Source organism: Hemicordylus capensis, chromosome 1 (genome assembly GCF_027244095.1).
Source record: "Hemicordylus capensis ecotype Gifberg chromosome 1, rHemCap1.1.pri, whole genome shotgun sequence".
Classification (NCBI taxonomy): Eukaryota; Metazoa; Chordata; class Lepidosauria; order Squamata; family Cordylidae; genus Hemicordylus; species Hemicordylus capensis.
The window spans coordinates 285,336,674-285,357,061 of record NC_069657.1 but is presented as its reverse complement, the minus strand read 5'-3'; the positions used below and the strand labels follow the sequence as shown (position 1 = coordinate 285,357,061).

Here is a 20,388-nt window from a genome sequence, read left to right as displayed (position 1 = left end):
CATTTTCGGTGATCTCAGCCCCTCACAAGCCTTTGATTTTTCCTTGATTCTCCTGAAAGTGATTCTTGGACTTTGCAGAATGGTTTGCCTAGTTAAATAAGTTACAACTTCCCCCTGATCTTGTTAGCCATGGGCAGCATTTTTGCACAACTGTATACTTTTGTTTCATTTGCGTGCAAGTTTTTTTTACAGTCGAAATAAAAATACATTTAAAAAGCAGCAAGCCAAGCAGGAGAATTCTTCTGTGATGCTTCAGGATATTAAATGACAATTTGGGAAGCCAATGTGCTTCTGACTGCACACAGTAAATTACAAGATGATGTTAGTATTCTAGGCACAATTTCTTGTTATTTGAATAATGCAAAACCTTGAGAAGAAGCCGAGTGTAAATCATTCATGAATGGAGCCTTTCCTGTTTCCCCTCTACTTTAAGCTATTTACTGTAAATAGGATAGTATAATCTCTCATGTAATGTGATCAGCGCTTAATTGCAGCACAAAACAGCAGTGTACAAGCATAATGTAGCTGGAGTTATGTTAACAAAACAAGATCTTCTCAAAGCAAATTGTTTTACATAAAAGATCTGCTTTTAAATAATTTTGCTACTTAATGCTCTTATTAAAGTTTGCTTCAAGCAGCAATCCAATTATTGGTGGTGGTCCCTCCACCAACAGCAACCCAGTTCTTTCTTTCTTTCTTAGAAAAAAGAAAAAATATGGAAAGGTATTAAATATAGATATTTGTGAGAACAAATCTTACTCTCATGATCTGCAACAGAACTGTACGAATAACACAATGCCCCTGTTGCATTAATGTGGACAATTCTGGGGTGATTTTCTAAAGGCTAATCTATTATATAGTGGCACCATGGGGGTGATGCTGGCATAATGAAGTTGTCTTTATTAGTGCATGGAGAATAAAAGAGCATCAGCACAGCAGTGTAGAAAAAGAGCATGTAGCAAAGGCGTGCTGGATGCATAACTACCCTAGTAGATGTGTGCCCAGCTTTGGTACGAGTGCAAGAATTCAACCATGAAAGACTGCACAGCAGTGCTGGTTCCACAACCTGGACCGCAGCACTTGTGTTCTTAACCCTTGCAGTACATGCCACATGAGGGGTTTTAAAAAATTTTTTTAAGTTGGATGCACATCCAGCTCCAGCTCAATTCAGCCAGTGTGGGGCAGTGGACAGGGCGCCGTGGCTAAAGCAGATTGGGCTTAAATCCTCATTCTGCCTTAAGATCATGGGATGACCTTGGACCAGTTTAGTCAGTTTAAAGCACAACTTTGGCCTTTCGGCTATCGTTGGATGACAGCTTCCATAATTCCTGACTATTGGCTGCTGTGGCTGGGGATGATGGGAGTTGTTGTCCAACAGCAGCTAGAGGACCAAAGTTGTGCAACCCTGGCCTAAAGGCACTAACCAAGCAGGGGCTCTTCAGTAAAGTGGCAATGCTGGCCATTGTATCTCTCAGGGTGCAACTGTGGAGAAACCTTCTGGGGAAGTTCTCAGAAGTTTTTCCTTGGCAAGAACTCTGACATTCTTTTTCTTTGTTCACTTTTTGAAAATTTCAAAGCCAGTGAACTTGTCATTCTGAGAGGAGGCCAGGGTTCCAAACCCTGTGCCTGCTTGCAATGCAAATGAAAAGCCAGGAACAACTTGCAGAGGATAACCTGTGGACAGAACAGGTGCTTTGTCAATCCCCCCCATCCCCAGTTTCTCCCCTGCAAGTATCCCCAAGTGATTTTCAATTTGTTTCCCTTACTCAGGTTTTGCAGGGTGAATGGCAGGAAGATTTTGCTGGGGAGATTAAGCCACTTCTCCTGCCCACTGATCCTCACCTGTAAGCACCCTCACATCTCCTTCTCTTATCTCTGCAGATTCCATTATCTCTAATACATGAGCCCTATTCACACTTTATGTTCAACACTCGTACAAGTGTGCAGTGTACACAGGTACATATCTGTATACAATTGTTCACATGTTATGCAGTACACTTCTGTCTGTAGTACCATGCATTCAAGAGGCTTGTACCCAAGTTCACTTTTAAAATGAATGAAAGTACAGTTATTCAGACAAAAACATGTACGAATGAACAGGCAACTGTAATCTTGTACAATGTAATGTCTGAATTGGGTTATTGCCTCAGCATTATTCCATCAATGGTACTACTACAAATATAATAAGTGAAAAAGAAATGCTAGGTTAAAAATGACCACAAACTCCCTTTCAGAAGGCAGACATGCTTTTGTGTATAACTAATGCTGGTATCCACAAGTGGAGAAACTATTCTGTCTAGGATGTTCTGCTACAATATATAAAATAGAGTCATGGCATAGCAATCAACAATAAGCTATTTTACAAAACCATTCTTTTCTTTTTTCCAGGGCTGAATTTATGGCACTTTAAAAGGAAATAATGTAAGCAGTCCATTTCATGTGGCTGTTTGCATTTTTCCACCAACCATCCACCAAAGCTGTCCTGTCTTATTTGGCTATCCTCTCTTCAAACAAGCATCTCCTCTTACTTTCGTGATAAGACCTGCAAAGGGCATCTATAATTCAGGAAATGCTTGAAATCACCAAGTGCTTTAATACATTAGTTTTTCAGCCATGGACATTTATTTGGTATGCATTGTAAATTGATGTTTTAAGCTGGCTTTAAAGCTTTGTTTTAAAAACGGATAAATCATAGTAGCAGTTTTTGGTAATAACGATGTGTAAATAAGTACTGTTAGAGATGTAATTAAATTCTGCCTTGGCCATCATCTGGACTTGAACTCTGGGCTGTAACATGGACTCATGGTACAGAGGAGAGCTGGTCTTGTGGTAGCAAGCATGACTTGTCCCCTTAGCTAAGCAGGGTCCACCCTGGTTGCATATGAAAGGGAGACTAGAAGTGTGAGCACTGTAAGATATTCCCCTTAGGGGATGGAACCACTCTGGGAAGAGCCGAAAGTTCCAAGTTCCCTCCCTGGCTTCTCCAAGATAGGGCTGAGAGAGATTCCTGCCTGCAACCTTGGAGAAGCCGCTGCCTGTCTGTGAAGACAATACTGAGCTAGATGGACCTATGGTCTGACTCAGTATATGGCAGCTTCCTATGTTCCATTATGGCAGGTTCTGGGTTCATTACTGAGGTGGGCCAGAAGCAGCATCCCAGCAGCACAAACTCATAGCCTGCAGTGTGGCAAACAGATATGTCTTCTGGCTTCTCCAAGATAGGACATGGGAGAAGAGAGCTGGTCTTGTGGTAGCAAGCATGACTTGTCCCCTTAGTTAAGCAGGGTCTGCCCTGGTTGCATATGAATGGGAGACTAGAAGTGTGAACACTAAGATATTCCCCTCAGGGGATGGAGCTGCTCTGGGAAGAGCAGAAGGTTCCAAGTTCCCTCCCTGGCTTCTCCAAGATAGGGCTGAGAGAGATTCCTGCCTGCAATCTTGGAGAAGCCGCTGCCAGTCAGTCTGTGAAGACAATACTGAGCTAGATAGACCAATGGTCTGACTTAGTATATGGCAGCTTCCTATGTTCCTATGTCACCTGCTTGCCATGGCTCTAGCTAGATGTATCTTAGACAGCAGCTTCCATGGAGCTGAGAATCTGAGACTCAAGCTCCCATGTTCTCAGGTTAGGCATGTACTAAGAAGCATAAGTACGTTAGACATAGGAAACTGCCTTATACTAAGTCAAACCATTCTCCATCTAGCTCAGTCACTGACTGGTGGCAACTTTCCAGGGATTAGGACAGGAGTCCAACATGGGCCTACCTGAAGATTCCAGGGGTTGAACCTGGAACCTTTTACATGCAACACATAAAGGCTGTTTTCATGAGCAGCCTAACTCAGTGTGCTCATGTGCAGTGTTGGGATCTGCGTGGATCCCAGTGCTGCCCACTCACCTGACCCAGCCTTTTACCGTGGTTAAGGGTGCGAATGCGCCCATAACCCCTGTCCCGAGGTTGTGTGATCGCTCAGGCTGCTTGCAACCCAAGTGGACACAGAGATGGGTGTCTGGAGTGCTCGTCGCATGGGGGTGTCCCCCAATGCACTGTGGGCATCATTCAATGCACTGTGGGACACATAGAGGCTGGGACACATCTGTGCTGCTGCATGCAGTAGCACGGATTGTGTGGGAGTGCAGTCTGTGCTTCCCACCAATGTAGAAGGATCATCTGGGGGTGGGGGGAGTTAAGTTCCGTGCCACCTCCCCCCTGCCTGCCCTCCCTCCCCCCACCTCCTGTCCACGTGCATTGCATAGCCTTATATATTTTTCTACTGAGTTCTAATCCCTTCTCCTCTTGATGCATGTCTGTAGTAGATAGCTGAATCACTCTGGAATTGGGGCAGAATGAAATTGACCCATTCCACCCTTCAGTGAAATTCTTCAGAGTGGAACCAAGCTATAATGAAATCTACTTAATGCTGCTCTGGTGTCATTGGAATTAACGAGCCTCCACATTCTGTTCCTCTACCATTTACTCCTTCCATGTCAGGATTTGACCATATCATTAATCTTCCAGGGCACAGTTGCTCTTCTTTCCAGGATATGCTTGGTGTCTTTCCTGACTTCATTTCCAGTTCCTGGGTGCAGCCCCTTTTTGCTTCTGCCTGGTGCAAAATGAGTTCAGTCTCATCCCCCGCCACATGTGTGGCTTCAGGCTAGGTAATATGGGGGGTGTCAACTTCTCCAGTACCAATAGTGCCATGGTGAAAGAAACAGCATTTGCTGTAATTTCCTTTTACTCATAACAATTAAAAGCACAGGAGCCATGTTCCATATTGATTCTGGCAACTCTAGTCCAGATAAGCAAGTTTTGGTTGCTAGGCAACAAAAGGTTGTGCACTCCAGCCACCTCTGGGGTTGATCAAGGATGGCAGTCGAAGTAAAGAAGTCCAGCAGCTGCAAAACTAATATGTTTGCAGTCCACGTAATTCAATCTATAATCATTGTTCAGTGTGCTGAATGAAAAGCCTACTGTTGCCTTCTGCACATGTATGGAAAGGAAAGGATGTGCTGTGCTGTGTGTGTGTTGTGAGGGGGGGGGGAGGAATCTATCTAACAATGAATTCAGGTCAATCAATGTTTTAGTCTTTTCTTAAGCCAACCAAGAGTTTAGCCATTAATGAAGCTAGTAGATGTACTGCTTTTTTATTAAAATAAATTGAAAATGGTGTGTGGGAGAGGGAGAGGGAGAGAGAATCTGTTGATATTCAGCAACCTGTTCAGGCTTTGACAAAGATCCTTATTTGAGGAGTGAAGTGATGGATTACAAGTAGATATAGAAACAGAACCAAAAAAAGCATGAGATATATCAGTTTGTTTGCATTACTGGATTATAAAACCATGCCAGATTTGAATGTGAAGGACAAGTAGCAGGTTCAGTATCTTAGATATGCCTACCCTAGTGCTGAGTTCAAAAGGGCAGTGAGAAGAATAGTGAAAGCAGCTCCAGCACCATTAATACTGCAGCTCGCCATTTCCCTCTCATTCTGACATGCTGGCAGTAGGGAGGCCCTGTAGAGTGCCAGGCTCTCCTGAAAGGGGCAAAGTGCATCATTGTGTTCTATGCACAGGGGCATAATGTGGCCTTCCGTATAGTGCCTTTCAGCCTCCTCCCCCTCCCTTGGCTAGGTCGCCCCTCTTCCTCCTCCCTCCTCTGACAGCTCCGTCTGAGGATCTCATCGGAAGTCTTGCAAGAGGCCAAAGTTCCCGGTCACGATACTTCCGACAAGATCTGCAGATGGAGCTGGAAGAGGGAGGAGGAGCCTCTTGGTAACCCAGAGCCTCTTTGGTGCTGTGGCATGGCCGCCGCAAATGGGGAAAAGTCCAGCAGCACAGCCACCCACACCCTTCACAATTTGGTTTCTTCAGGTCAGTGGGAAGTATCTTATTCAGTTTCTTTTGAAAAATACCAAAAAACAAAACAAAAACCCAACCTTCCCCTGAGCATTTCTGGTGCAAAAAGTAGCGCAATCAGCTAATTTAACTAGCAGGGTTAAGTCTCTGTGTGTCACTTCTGTTTAAGTATTTGGAGAAACAATTATGGTCAATGCCTCTATTTTCACAAAAACCTGGGGAATGCAATATTAATGGTTCCGGTGGCATGATATAATAGTGTCATACTATTACACTATATACAGTAATGGTATGATATGATAAATTTTTTCAAGGCCACAATGAAGTTCGGATAACAGCATAACGAGGGGCTAAAGACAGAAGGGAATAAAATGTTCTTGCTTATCTCCAGTTAGCATGACTACATTACACCATTGATTTGATTTTTTACTGTTATCTGCTTATTTAATGGTCTATATTGTGAGGTGCTCTAAAGATTATATAGCTGGTGGAAAAGCAGGAAACAAATGTCCTCTGAGACTTTGCTTGCAGCACTTTATTCTGCAGGTGTGTTCATAATGTCTAATTGTGCTGTGCATATCCCAGTGTGTCTTCAAAAAAGAAATTTTCCAGATTTTCACGTGTGTGTGTGTGTGTGGTGTGTGTGTGTGTGTGTGTAAATCTGCACGCATTCTGTGCACACACACAGAATGGGGGTAAAAAAAATGGGGTGGGTGGATTTTGCTTTCTCATTCTAAAATGTTGGCAGGTATGCATTCCATAGTGCAAATCTAGCAGGGATCTACTCAGCTGCTTTATCTGCCTTATAGATGCACATCTATAAGCAGAAATATCCCTCCACAGCAAATTATTTTCACATTGAGTATCCCCTTCCTCCGCTTCAGCCTCCCATGATCTCTGCCCCGAAAGGAGTAATGTGCTGACATTTAAACCTTAAATCATTGCAGGCCTGCATAGCTTGTGACAACCAGCCAATGAAGCCGACTCACCAAGGGACCAATAAGCTTCCTGTTTTGTTTTGTTGCTGCCTGCCTGGGATTCAAAAATAAGGGGGATCAAAGATTTGACAGACCACAGTACAGGTGGGCTGCATTCAACCTTTCCTTCATCACTCAAGGTGTGGGTTCCCAGACAGTCTCCCAGGCTGATGTAATTTCAGCAAAGTGGCTGTATTGTGCATTAGACCATGTTCTACAAACAAGGTTTAGTCAGATAGGGCAAGGTATGCAATTGGTTTTTGAAGGGGAATATCATCATAATGTAAGCACAGAAATGAGTCTTGTAATGTCACAAACAGATTTATTGTGGCATAGGCTTTTGTAATTAAAGTGCTAGAAGGCATCCATTCTCTTTCTCTGTTTTGTTTTGCTGTACTTGACTCACATGGCTGCCCTGCTGGACTTTTATCACCACGACTTAACATCATCATTTCTTTCCTGCATAGTGGCTAGCCAAATGAAATACAGCTGTAGTTTCAAAGTCAGAATCAGAGGTGCACCTAGGTAATTTTGGAATCTAAAAGCCTTTGGAGCCCTGCCCCCCCCGCCCCCACTGCAAGTTAAGCATCGTCCCCCAACACACACCATGACACACACAGTATTTTTACCACATGGGTTCTTGTGGGCACAAACAGCAACTGAACTCACAAGAACGTAAGAATATAAAACGGGTACATTTATGCAAATATGCATTGGTGGAAAATAAATTGTTTTGACATGTCTGGAGAGGGCTTTTAATTTTTGTAAAAACAACAATATCTGTCCCAAGCAAATGTTTGCACTTGCATGCACAAACATATTGTGAGAAGTCAAAGGACAATACATCTTTTCAGGCATTCGTTCTGTGTATAGAACAACTACAGAAGAGGGGTGGGGTGGGAGGGCGAAGCCTTCTCCACCCCCACCCCCACCACATCATCCTACACATGAGATGATAATGGCCATGAGAGTGTTTTGGGGAGTGATTTGGCCAGAAATTTATGATACTTACCACTCCCACAAAAATAAACGTCTCTTGCTACATGCCTGTTCCTTTTCTTCTTAGCATTTGTTTTTGAATGTACTTTAAAAAAAGATGAGTTATCATTCATTCACTTATTCATTACATTTATAGACTGCCCCATCCAAAGACTATGGGTGATGCACAACAAGTTTTAAAAGACATTTTTTAAAAAACCATGTGAATAACACTGCTTAAAACAATATAAAAACAATTTTAAATCAATTCAAAACAATTTAAAACCAATTAAAATACTTTAATTTTTTAAAAAAACAAACCTTGGAAAGCCAGGCCAAACAAGTAAGTTTTTAGGGCTCTCTTAAAGGCCAACAGCAAACCTAAACTGCAGATATCTGCCAGGAGTGCATCCCATAGGCCAGGAGCAGCTACAGCGAACTCGAGTCGTAACTCGAGACAGACCTCTCCAGATGACCTCAACATGTGATGGGGATCCTACAGAAGAAGGCGTTCTGTAAGGTAACCCAGACCCAAGCCATTCAGGGCTTTAAAGGTAATAACCAGCACTTTGTATTTTGCCTGGAAACGTATCGGCAGCCAGTGCAACTGTTTTAAGACAGGCATAATATGGTCTCTCCAGGTTACTCCAGAGACCAGCCTGGTTGGTGCATTTTGAACTAAATGAAGTTTCCGAACTACGTACAAAGGCAGCGCCATGTAGAGCACATTGCAATAGTCAAGCCTGGAGTTTACCAGCTGATGCTCCACTCTTTTGAGATCATTCTCTTCAGGGAATAGATGCAGCTGTCGAATCAGCTGAAGTTGGTGGAAAGTGCTCCTGGCCATAGCCTCCACCTGAGATACCAGGGTAAGGCCTAGAACCAAGAGCACTCCTAAGCTGCGTACCTTCTGGGGGAATGTCCATCCAGCACAGGAAGATCTAACTCATCTCTCAAATTCCAATCCCTCATAATGAGCAGGCATTTGTCTTGCTTGGATTCAGCTTCAACTTGTTATCTCTCTTCAGGCCCGTAGGCAGGCATTTAGGGACTGAATGCTATTTCCTGATGGTGATGCTAAGGAGAAATAGATTTGGATGTCATTAGCATACTGATAACACCCTGCACCAAATCTCCTGATGATCTCACCCAGCAGTTTCATGTAGATGTTAAAAAGCATTGGTGACAGAATGGAGCCTTGAGGGACTCCATATAATAGCTCCCATTATAAGAGCAACTGTCACCAAACTCCACTATATGGAATCTGCCTGAGAGATAGGAGCAGAACCACTGCAAAGCAGTGCCCCCTATCCCCAGCTCCCCCAGGCGATCCAAAAAGATACCATGGTCGATGGTATTGAACGTCACCAAGAGATCCAAAAGAACCAACAGAGTCATACTCCTTCTGTCGATTCCCTGGTAAAGGTCATCCATCAGGCTGACCAAGGCCAACTCAACCCCATAGCCTGCTCTAAAGCCAGTTTGAAATGGGTCTAGATAATCGGTTTCCTCCAAATCTGCCCAGAGCTGCTTAGCTACCACTCTCTCAATCACCTTGCCCAACCATGGGAGATTGGAGACTGGCCTATAACTATCCATCACTGAGGGATCTAGAGAAGGCTTCTTAAGAAGTGGTCTAATAATTGCCTCATTCAAACAAGGAGGCATCCTACCCTCCCTCAGCGATGAGTAAATGATATTAACTAGGCCATCTCCAACTATTTCCCTGATAGATAGCAGCAGCCAAGTTGGACAAGGATCCAGAGAACATGGTAGGCTGCACCGCCCCAAGCAGCTTTTCCATGTCATCAGGCATCACAGATTGAAACTCATACAATCTAATACTGCAAGAGGGATTGCTGGAAACCACCTTAATAAACTCTGCAAACAGAGTCGAGTCCAAGTCAGCCCGAATACAAGAGATTTTGTCTGCAAAGAACCCATTAAAAGCATCACAGCAGAACAAGGTCTCAAGAGACTGGTTTGAAATGGAAGGCGGCTGAATCAAACTCCTCACAACCCGGAACAACTCTTCCCTTCCTGCCTTTGCTAATCCTGCAACTATACTAAGCCATGGAGTTTCCCTATAATGAGCATGACTAATAGCCACTGATAAACATCCTCCCTGAATGTTTCTAAGGATTTTATCTTAGCAGCCATTACCTCATTCCATACATTTGAGGGGAAAATCCACAGCTCCCTCCACCAGCTCTCATTCATTTCCAGGAGCATATGCAAGAGACTGTCCCAGTAGACTGCACCTTCAGTTTATGGAGGAAATCACCATGTGCTAGTAGTCATTTTTCAAGCAGAAAAATAGCCTGGGTTTCGTCAAAGAAATTACTCACTGTGAATTATTCATTTGGTAGTGTTACTATGGTTACAGTTGTGTTACATACTTCAGATTATTTATTATCATTATTATCATTATTTCTTTTTATTCATTATGCTCCACAGTAAATAGCGCTTTTTTTTTAGAGCATGGCTTTTTGAAGTGAATACAAAATGGCATTCATAAGCACATCAATATTAATTCCATTTTCAGTGTTTCTGGCATTGACATTAATGTTGCCATTGCATAAATGCTGACCAGTCCCTTAATACAGGAGAGCCAATCCACCATTCCTTTGCTGCTTTTGATTTCTATATTGATGTCTGCCAAGACATTAAACTAATGAAAGCACCGTAAAAATACTAGCCATTCTCACTTTGCCATCTTTTGCAGATGTACTTTACCATTAATGAAAAATATATATTGTTTCAGAAGTGAAATTTCTGCCAGCTACATAGAGTAAATGCATTTCCGGAGAATATTGATTGGTGTGCGTGAGTTTAAAATTATTTTTGGAGCTCATAACAAAATTGCAATACAGACTTTCCCAATTATTTCCCCCCTTCCCCCCCATTACATATTTTGGTAACTGCATAATGACCTTTCTCCGGTTGATCAGTTAGCTTAATATCCAATCACGGAAGACTAGTCAGCCAGACATAATACATGGCACATAGAAAACAAACACAAAAATATATACAGCAACAGGATGTTCATCTACCTCTCAGGTATCAGAACATCAACACCTTTCATCTTTTCTAATGTAGAAGCAAATACAGTCCCGATGCTTGTTTGAACATGGTTTTCCAAGCTACAGCCAGTGAGTCAATTAGCAACAAAAAAGCTGGGATGTAAACATTTTTCATTGTTGTAAATACATGTATCCTCAACTAAACCAAACCAAGCTAAGTATGTTAGGGATGGGGCCATAGTTCAGTGGCAGAATCATTGTTTTCCCTGTAGAAGGTCCCAGGTCAAATCCCTGACATCTCCAGCTACAACTGGGAAACACTCCAACCTGATACCCTGAAGAGCCAATGAAGGCAGCACTGAGTATGATTGCCCATGGGTCGAATTCAGTATAAAACAGCTTTATGTGTGCTGAAGGCAACAAAATTGTGCCCACACCCGCATCATGCTCCTATGCCCAGTTCTCCTGTATCATCACCATCATACATTGGACATAGTGACTGGCATGTTTCATGGTGATAGGGTGGAACAAAAGCAGCATCCTCTCACCAAGGGTTGCTTTGAGCTCAGCCAGCATATGGCTGAACTGCTGATTGTGCACACAGTGGGAGAGGGGAGTGACTTTCACTAGTTTCTCCTCCCTCCAAAAGTACTTGTTGCTTTCAAAAATATATCCCTTAGGCCCACACAGCTAATATAGAAAGAAATGTACATACAGCAAAAGACATGAATGCTTGGTAACATGCACTTTTAGATAGCAACTGGAGGTACAGGATTGCAAGCTCTCAGGCCTGTATCTATTGTATGTTTTGAAGAGTTTGTTTGTAGGTGTGTTTGTGAGACAGAAAGTCATACTTCCTGATGACCTACGGATACCAAATTTTGTACACACATTCCTGCTGCTGAAATTAGCTGAACTAACTAATTTTCACACCGGGATATGCTGGGGGAAAGCTTTAAATCTTTGTGGTTTTAAGAAGAAACTCTGAATATAATCATCATCACATTTTAACTGTTATTGTTCTGAACAGATTTCTAACACTCAGCAGTCAGATCAATAACTAAAAATTATCAATACAATGAATAACGTTTGAGGTTGTGACATCCTACAAGTTTCAAACTGTTGTTTTACTTCCCTTTTGTTGTTTTGCTTCCCTTTTACACACACACACACACACACACACACACACACACACACACACACACACGTGAAACTCGGAAAATTAGAATATCGTGCAAAAGTCCATTAATTTCAGTAATGCAAATTAAAAGGTGAAACTGATATATGGGACAGACGCATTACATGCAAAGCGAGATAAGTCAAGCCTTAATTTGTTATAATTGTGATGATCATGGCGTACAGCTCATGAAAACCCCAAATCCACAATCTCAGAAAATTAGAATATTACATGGAACCAAGAAGACAAGGATTGAAGAATAGAACAATATCAGACCTCTGAAAAGTATAAGCATGCATATGTATTCAGTACTTGGTTTGGGCCCCTTTTGCAGCAATTACTGCCTCAATGCGGCGTGGCATGGATGCTATCAGCCTGTGGCACTGATGAGGTATTATGGAAGACCAGGATGCTTCATTAGCGGCCTTCAGCAATTCTGCATTGTTTGGTCTCATGTCTCTCATCCTTCTCTTGGCAATGCCCCATAGATTCTCTATGGGGTCAGGTCAGGCGAGTTTGCTGGCCAGTCAAGCACAGTATACTGTATACTTTTCAGAGGTCCGATATTGTTCTTTTCTTCAATCCTTGTCTTCTTGGTTCCATGTAATATTCTAATTTTCTGAGATTGTGGATTTGGGGTTTTCATGAGCTGTACGCCATGATCATCACAATTATAACAAATTAAGGCTTGACTTATCTTGCTTTGCATGTAATGCGTCTGTCTCATATATCAGTTTCACCTTTTAATTTGCTTTACTGAAATTAATGGACTTTTGCATGATATTCTAATTTTCCGAGTTTCACCTGTATATGTGTGTAGTGGATTACACTGTCTGATTACCTACTGTAATGAATAGTGGATTTAAGGCCAGCCTTTGTCTCAAGGCAATTCCACGTGGGGGAAAGAAAAATGCTGATTCATTCCCTCCATGTTTCCTCAACAAAGGCTGTTCCTTTAAAACTTAAATTGGTAGAAAATATGCTGCCACCACACCCTAATTACAGAGTTTAACTCCTCCCTGGATTTGGGTGAGTGTCCAGGGAGACTCTCTTCCTCTTTACCAATGGAAAAATACAAAAACCCCTCCACGTGCAGCTTCCACCTGGTGAGACAACTTGGTAGGTTGCTGAACAATTAACACTGAGGCATGTCTGCACCAGAGTAAAAACCACTTTTACCTGAGTTAAACATCCACTCAGGCAGGTAAAATCCAAAGAACAAAAGGAGAAAAAAACTGTATTCAAAAGTCTGAGACTTTCTCAGCTTTTAGTTACAGGTAGCAGAAACACTCAGTACGTGCAAGAATACTTTCAAAGAGCACTCCAGCTGCTATTTGGAGTGGCATACTTTAAAAATCATGGTTATCCAGTTGCAAAGATAATTCAAAAAGCACCCCAAGTTGCAAGGAACCTTTAAAAGCACCTTTACAGGGTACAGAGACTTCTACAAAGCCCCGGTTGGATAAAAAGGGCTCAGGTTCAATTCCTCTTAGTTACATTACAGATAAAAACACTATAGACCAATAGTAAGGCTTTGCAAAAGTACAAAATCAAAAGAAATCTAACGCAGGCTACCTAACTCATGCTTCCCTGGCTAAACCTCTCCCCGAAGCCAAAGCCCTTGGATTCCTTTTCCCTTGAAATCACCCCAAACTCAATTCAAGTTTCCTGCAATCCTGTCTCTCAAGGATCTGCAGATGTCCTTCCCTGGGAGAAGTCTCCAAGCTGGCTGTTGGCCATGAGCCAGCCATACTTCATGGCTGGTACTCATGAAGCCTACTCCCCATCTTCTCTTTATGCCCTCCTGGCTCCTGAGAACAATGACCCCCTTCATTTCCTGCCACCAGGCCATCTAGGTCCCGGTCACCATGTGCTGAGTGGCTGATCCCCAGAGATCACTGCCTGACAGACAGGACAGTGTTCAATTCTGGTTCACTCTTAGGGTAAGGGAGGGGCTGATTGCTACACCTACAGATACCAAATTTTGCATTAACAATCCTGCCAATTAAGGTGGCACTACGTTTAACACTGGAATGATCTGGGGGAAAGTTTAAAAAAACCTTTTTAATTCAAAATTATAGTGCCCGGTCATCGTCAGGTCTCACCTAGTGTGTGTGTGTGTGTGTGTGTATGTGTGTGTGATTAAATAAATAAACAAACAAATCAACCAACAAACAAACAAACTCTGTGCAGGTAGGCACTACTAGTAATGTTTTCCTGTTACAGCTCTCACATAATTAAAGAAATCTCAGTTGATTAATCAATGAGTTTATATACTTATATTGGATTATTCTATTATATCCGCATACAAACGCATTTGAGTAAAACACTACATTTGAAGAGGAAAATGCATGTTTTCATATCTATCTATCTATCTATCTATCTATCTATCTATCTATCTATCTATCTTATCTCCTGCTCTTTGGTTCAAAAGGCATTTTACAACAATCAGATTTTTAACAAATTAATTATTTTATTACAGGTTTTTGATCATTTTTGTTTATATTACGTCTACAGATGTAGACATAATATAAACCAAACAGTGGACACACAACCAGTTCAGGAAAGGTGGAGGAATTGTGGCAGGGGGATAAAAGAAGCAGGTTCACATTGTGGATACAGCATAAGTAAATGTGCAATGCTTTTTAAAATGGGATGGAAACAAATATCACACCCCGCCCCCCCTAAATAAAATACAAATTAGCAAGAAAAGTCTAGTAACAGTGATATAACTAGCACCCAAAAGTGCAGTGAAACAACATGTTCTTTACAATTTGCTGAGGCACTAATGAGGAGGAGACCAAACAGGCCTTCCAGTAGGGAGATCCCTAAAAATGGGCACTGCAGGCAAAAATGCTGTCTTCTCCTCCATATTAACTGCACATACAACAGTGGTGGAACATAGAGGATGGGTCTTCATTATTGGCCAAGGAATTTAATATCCTTTTAATAAAGGTATGTGTCTCAGCACACAATTTCTGTATGAGGGGACTTCTTCTGAGATGGCTACTGTGTTACATGTTCTTGTTGACCCACAGTGTTGGAACCTACACTCTTTCCTGTTAGTGCTCTAATAATGGCTACTAGAGCCATGAGAAAATCAAGGGTAAAGTTTGAAAATCACACGCATGCACAGATAAGAGAACAAGACAACTGAAGTGAGACAACTTGGGGTGGTTTAAAACAGTAGCTTTTGCTGAGGCACTCTGGAGCTGGAAAGACAGTGAGCCCTTCCACACTATTAAATAGCAGTGGGCTGGAGGGAGGCAGGAACCTACCTGCTTCTTCCCACATGACCAGAGCCTCCATTGGGTTCCGCCGCCCATGTGCCCATATGAAAACCACAGTGGTTTTCCTCAGAGCTGCATTCAGGAGTTGGGAGTCCTCCGATATCCCCCAGTGCACTGCACGGGCACCAGAGAGGTAGCCCTCTGCAATGCAGCAGTCCCAGGAGCTGCTGAAGCCAGAGTGATCACCCACATGATCAAAGTTATGACAGCAGGGGTTTCTGTCCTAGCTTCGTTTAAGCCTGGGTACAAAAGCGAGGCTACCCAGTTAGGCAGGCACTGGGTAGGAGAAATTTCAGTGGCTTCAGATGAGCCTCTATATCTGGGTTAACTCTCTTCTACCCACAAAGGACTGGTTGCGATGGTTTTGTCAATGCATACCAATGTTTGATCCAAGGGCATGAATCAGTTGCCTTGCTGAGGCCCCTTGTTCACTGAAGAAACATTATGCCAAATGTCTAAGAACAAGCTGAGCTTGCTGGAGAAAAGGGTTTCTGCAGAATCCCACCAATGGATGTTAAAAGTAGAAAGAACTCTAGCATGCACACACTGACGGAGAGGGAAGGGGGAAGGGGGGGGGAACTTGGCTACATGTGCAGCAAAAAGCGAGAGCAGTAGTGGAAGAATAGGAGAGGGAGAAAGAATATTACCTCTCCTAAGTCTGCTAATAGTTGAGTATTACCCAAGGTAATTGAGTATTGCTCCTGGCATCTCAGTTCCTCAGAAGACTTTTATTTATATCTGAGTTAGCCTCTGATTTCCCATAGAATAAGAAAGGACTGAAGGGGCTGCCAGGTGGGTGCTATTTATGGGTGCCTTCATGATTTCATTTTAATAGTCTGAAACAAAGGATTTCCTGCTGGTAATTGGGGTGATGCAGTTTGGTCAATATGGTCCCACCCTTACAGTAGGAGAACTGCTTTTGTTTGGTTGTATGGTACAGTTGGTGGGAACCTTCTTTGACAAGAGACTACCCTTCTGCTTTTGAATTCAGTTGTGCTGATTTGTCACTTAGGTCAGACTTCTGTCTCTCCTCAAATGTCCCTGGATGCTCTGGAAAAGTGCTATTGAGGTAGTCAGAGGCTATACCTTGGGACTCATCAGGCTGCCTTCTAAAAGGAAATCCCTAGGACTCCATTTAGGCAGTATTTGAGGAAAAATAACCAGTTTTGATCAACTAGGTCCATTACTCTTATGCCCCTACCACCAGCAATACTTCACAATCAAGAAGGCAGTCCTGGGTGCCTTTGGCTTCCAGGTTGCTAGCTACTATATACTGTATACACTGTAGGGATGTGCAAGCCAACTTGCATTGAGCCGGGCTCAACATCGAGTCAGCCCAGTTCAGGCAGTTTGAGTTAGAAACAGCCTGGCCCCCAAAGTGGGGAGGGTTGCTGGTTTGAGTTTGAACTGGACTGGCCCCCAGTTTGAAGAACCAGCTTGCGGGCTACACTTGTAAAGGGGAATCTGGTTAGGATTACAAGTACAGGGATTTCCAAGCCTAAGAAGCGGGGGGGCGGCAAAATGGGAATCCTTTACCTTGGAAATGAAGGTGCTACGGATGGCAATCAATCAATCACTTTTATTTTGGTCTCAGACCAGCATAAGAGCAATACAAACATAAAACATAGTAAGTGGTGTACAAGAAGCCTAGAGGTGACACAATACAAGCATATGGTATGGAGTCATAACAACTACAAAATATATAAAAATCAGAAGTAGAAGCGAAATTTAGAGTAAAACTATGTCCGTCTATTACAAAAAGCCAGACTGCAAAGTAAGTGGCCCTTAATGGCCAAGATCTAAAAGCTGTAGTAAACAGTAGTGAACAGTAGTTAATAATGCTAAAAGGTAGTTAATAAAGGTAAAAAGTGAGTACAAACATTTAAAAGGTCATAAGGCATGAGAGAAAATTTAAAAATGCATTATCTATCTATCTATCTATCTATCTATCTATCTATCTATCTATCTATTTATCTATCTATCTATCTGATAAACCTGGCAACACTGGGGCGGGGTTGTTATCAGAAAGCAGTAGGGAGGAGTAAAATTGGTCTCTGTGATCTGGATACTTATGTAATAACGGTAGAATGAATGTAGAGTGACTATCCCCTTAATATAAGCACTGAAGGAAGACGTGTTCTGTTGTTTCTACTTGCCTAGAGTTGCAAGGGCATTGATATTCCGGGAGTAGGATCTTCTTATATCGTTCCTCCAGCATTGCTGTGGGGAAAACAAGGTATCATGCCAGTGTGAAAGCCCTCCCATGCTTTGGGACTTTCAGTTGTGTTCGGTATGCAGTAGGAGAGGCAGAATATCTGAGTCCTTTGCTGATAAGGAAGTTTGGGGCCCTGCCTATATCAGATTGGCAGATCAGCTTTATGTCTGTCATGTGCTATTTGATGAGAGCTTTGGCCTGATAGCCCATGTTAACTAGAGGGGTGAGGAATAGGCCCAGAGATAGTATTTTAGTCATGGCTGACTGTTTCCAGCTAGATTGGAAGTCATTGCTCAAGGTAAGGGGGGGGGGCAAGGCCAAAGGGACAGAAAGATAATCTAAGCCAATAGTTGATTATGGTGATCCAGACCCAATCGCAGGGTAGCGTTAGAGATACATCTTGGAACTTGAAGGGCTGCTCTTAGGAGCTTTGATTGCACAAGCTCCAATGGGGCAAAGCTGGAGAAGGGATCCAGCTGGGCACTATAGAGAAGCTGTGCTAGTGGCTTGGCCTCAAACAGTTTGAGTGCTGCAAGCATATAATGGCCACCTTCTGTCCAAATAAACTTAAGAATGACAAAAGTACTCCTCTGCACATTTGAAGCAACATAATATTAACATAACAATAAACAATTTTAAAACATTTTGAAACAACAATTAAACAATTACAGTGATTTAAAACCCCAAAATTGGGTTTTGAATTTTAAAATAGACCAAATATTAAAAAACCCCAAATTTAGGAAGCTTAGAAAGCTTGGGTGAAAAGATGGGTTTTCAGAAGTTTTTTGAAAATTGCCAGAGATGGGGAGGATTGTATCTCAGCAGGGTGTGCATTCCACAGTCCTGGGGCAGTAACTGAGAAGGCCCGTCTCTGTTTAGCCACCAGTGGGTCGGCGGCAACTGGAGATGGACCTCCCCAGATGACCTCAATGGGCGGTGGGGCTCATAATGAAGAAGATGCTCTCTTAGATACCCAGGACCTAAGCCGTTTAGGGCTTTGTAAGTTATAACTAGCACTTTGTATTTTGTCTGGAAATCTATTGGCAGCCAGTGTAACTCCATCGGTAAAGGAGTAACATGGTCTCTCCGAGATGACCCAGAGACCAACCTGGCTGCTGTGTTCTGAACCAACTGAAGTTTCCGGACTATGTACAAAGGTAGCCCCACGTAGAGCGCATAACAAAAGTCAAGTCTGGAGGTTACCAACAGATGTACCACTGTTTTGAGGTCGTTGATCTCGAGAAACGGGCGCAGCTGGCGTATCAGCCGGAGCTAATAGAAGCTGATAGAAAGCACTCCTGGCCACCGCCTCAACCTGAGAAACCAGGGAGAGGTGTGAATCCAGAAGTACTCCCAGACTGCGAACCTGTACCTTTTAGGGAAGTGTGACCCCATCTAGAACAGGCAGATCAAAATCATTTCTAGAGTTCTGACCCCGCACAATACAATCTGACTCCGTCTTATCTGGATTCAGCTTCAGTTTATTCTCCCTCATCCAGCCCATTCCTGCTTCCAGGAAGGCATTTAGGGAGGATATTCCATCTCCTGAAGAAGCTGACATGGAGAAGTAGATCTTCTCCATAGAATTAGCTGCCATGGGAAATACAGCACATCACTTTGTAATTCAAATCTCTACAGTGAGAAATAAAAGATCTAGCTCAGGTGTGACTTTTGCAGGCCGATCCTATGATCCTGCTATGCCTATAGTGTGTGCCAGCCAGTGTTCTTCATTGCAAGGTCCATGAGCATATAAGAGTGGGTTCATGGTTTGTTGTTGAAAATCTCATATGCTACCAGAGAATCTACACTCAGAACACCTCAAAAACAACAGAACCCAGCACCCCATGAGTTAGCAACCCATGGAGCTGGTTGGCACCCTATGTGCACTACACAACCACTCGCTCCCGGCCACCCCAGTGCCCCCCAGGTGGAGTTATGGGTCTGTTGAAACTTGTATTATTCCCGGGGGGGGGGGACCTTAAAGATCCGTAAGCTTCAACAATTCCTAAGAAATCAGCCATTTGCCCTGTTTCTTTGGAATCTGGGTTGTGGCAGGCACCCAACCCACTGTTTTGCCCCTCAGGCCCCCGTTCTGCCCCAAATCTGTCCCAAAGATATGTAAACTTCAAAAATTCTTTAAAAATCAGCCCTTTTCCCAATTCCTTTGGAATCAGGGTGGCAGCAGGCACCCATTGGGGCACTACCACCTGACCCACTCTTCTGCCCCCAAAGCCCCCTTTCTGCCCCAAATCCACCCCAAATAACAACACCACACATCATCAACAACAGCAGAGCTTTGCAAAGAACCAAGCAGATTTCCAAAGGTCATGCACATCCACATCCCCCCTGCCCGAAATGCAATTGATCTACACTCAACAGTGTGAAACAACAACAATGAAATGCACACTGCCCCACTGGCGAATGAGGGTAAATTTCACCCTCAAGTTTCCTTAAAAGGAATAAGGAGAGAATTGCTAGCAGATCAGCCCATGCTTTCGCTGGCCAATCTGTAGGCTGGAAGGACCGGAAATTCAAACAGATGTCAAAATTCAAAATGGAGCCCGAAGAAGAAAGACTTTTCACGATTGCAAAATGGAGTTCCAAAACAGCCGAAACAGCAAAACATTTTGTATCCGAAACAGGGACATTTTATTTCGTCTACAAAATTTTCTCTTTTGAGCATTGGGTGTTTTGTTTCAGCTACAAAACAACCAAATTGCCCTGTTTGGGGCACAAAATGTTTGTATCCGAAACAAAACACACACTCCTACCATTTATATGATCAGCCTCTCCACCCCCCACCCCCATCGCAGCTTAATAAAGGGACATTCTGGGAGAACACGGAGACATTTGTGAAGGATTTCACAACAGTTA

At 43.0% G+C, this 20,388-nt stretch overlaps 1 long non-coding RNA gene across 2 annotated transcripts in view; it reads left to right on the top strand.

Annotated features, from left to right (window-relative positions):
- The window catches only part of LOC128342460 (uncharacterized), a 238,098-nt gene that overhangs the window by 117,871 nt on the left and 99,839 nt on the right, over positions 1-20,388 (top strand). Inside the window, exon 4 of one of the 2 annotated variants that reach the window (XR_008314992.1) lies at positions 2,389-2,674. The exons of the other annotated variant lie outside the window; for it this stretch is intronic. This is a non-coding gene — a long non-coding RNA (uncharacterized LOC128342460). Of the gene's footprint in view, positions 1-2,388; positions 2,675-20,388 lie in introns of those variants that run through there. 2 annotated transcript variants of the gene reach the window in all.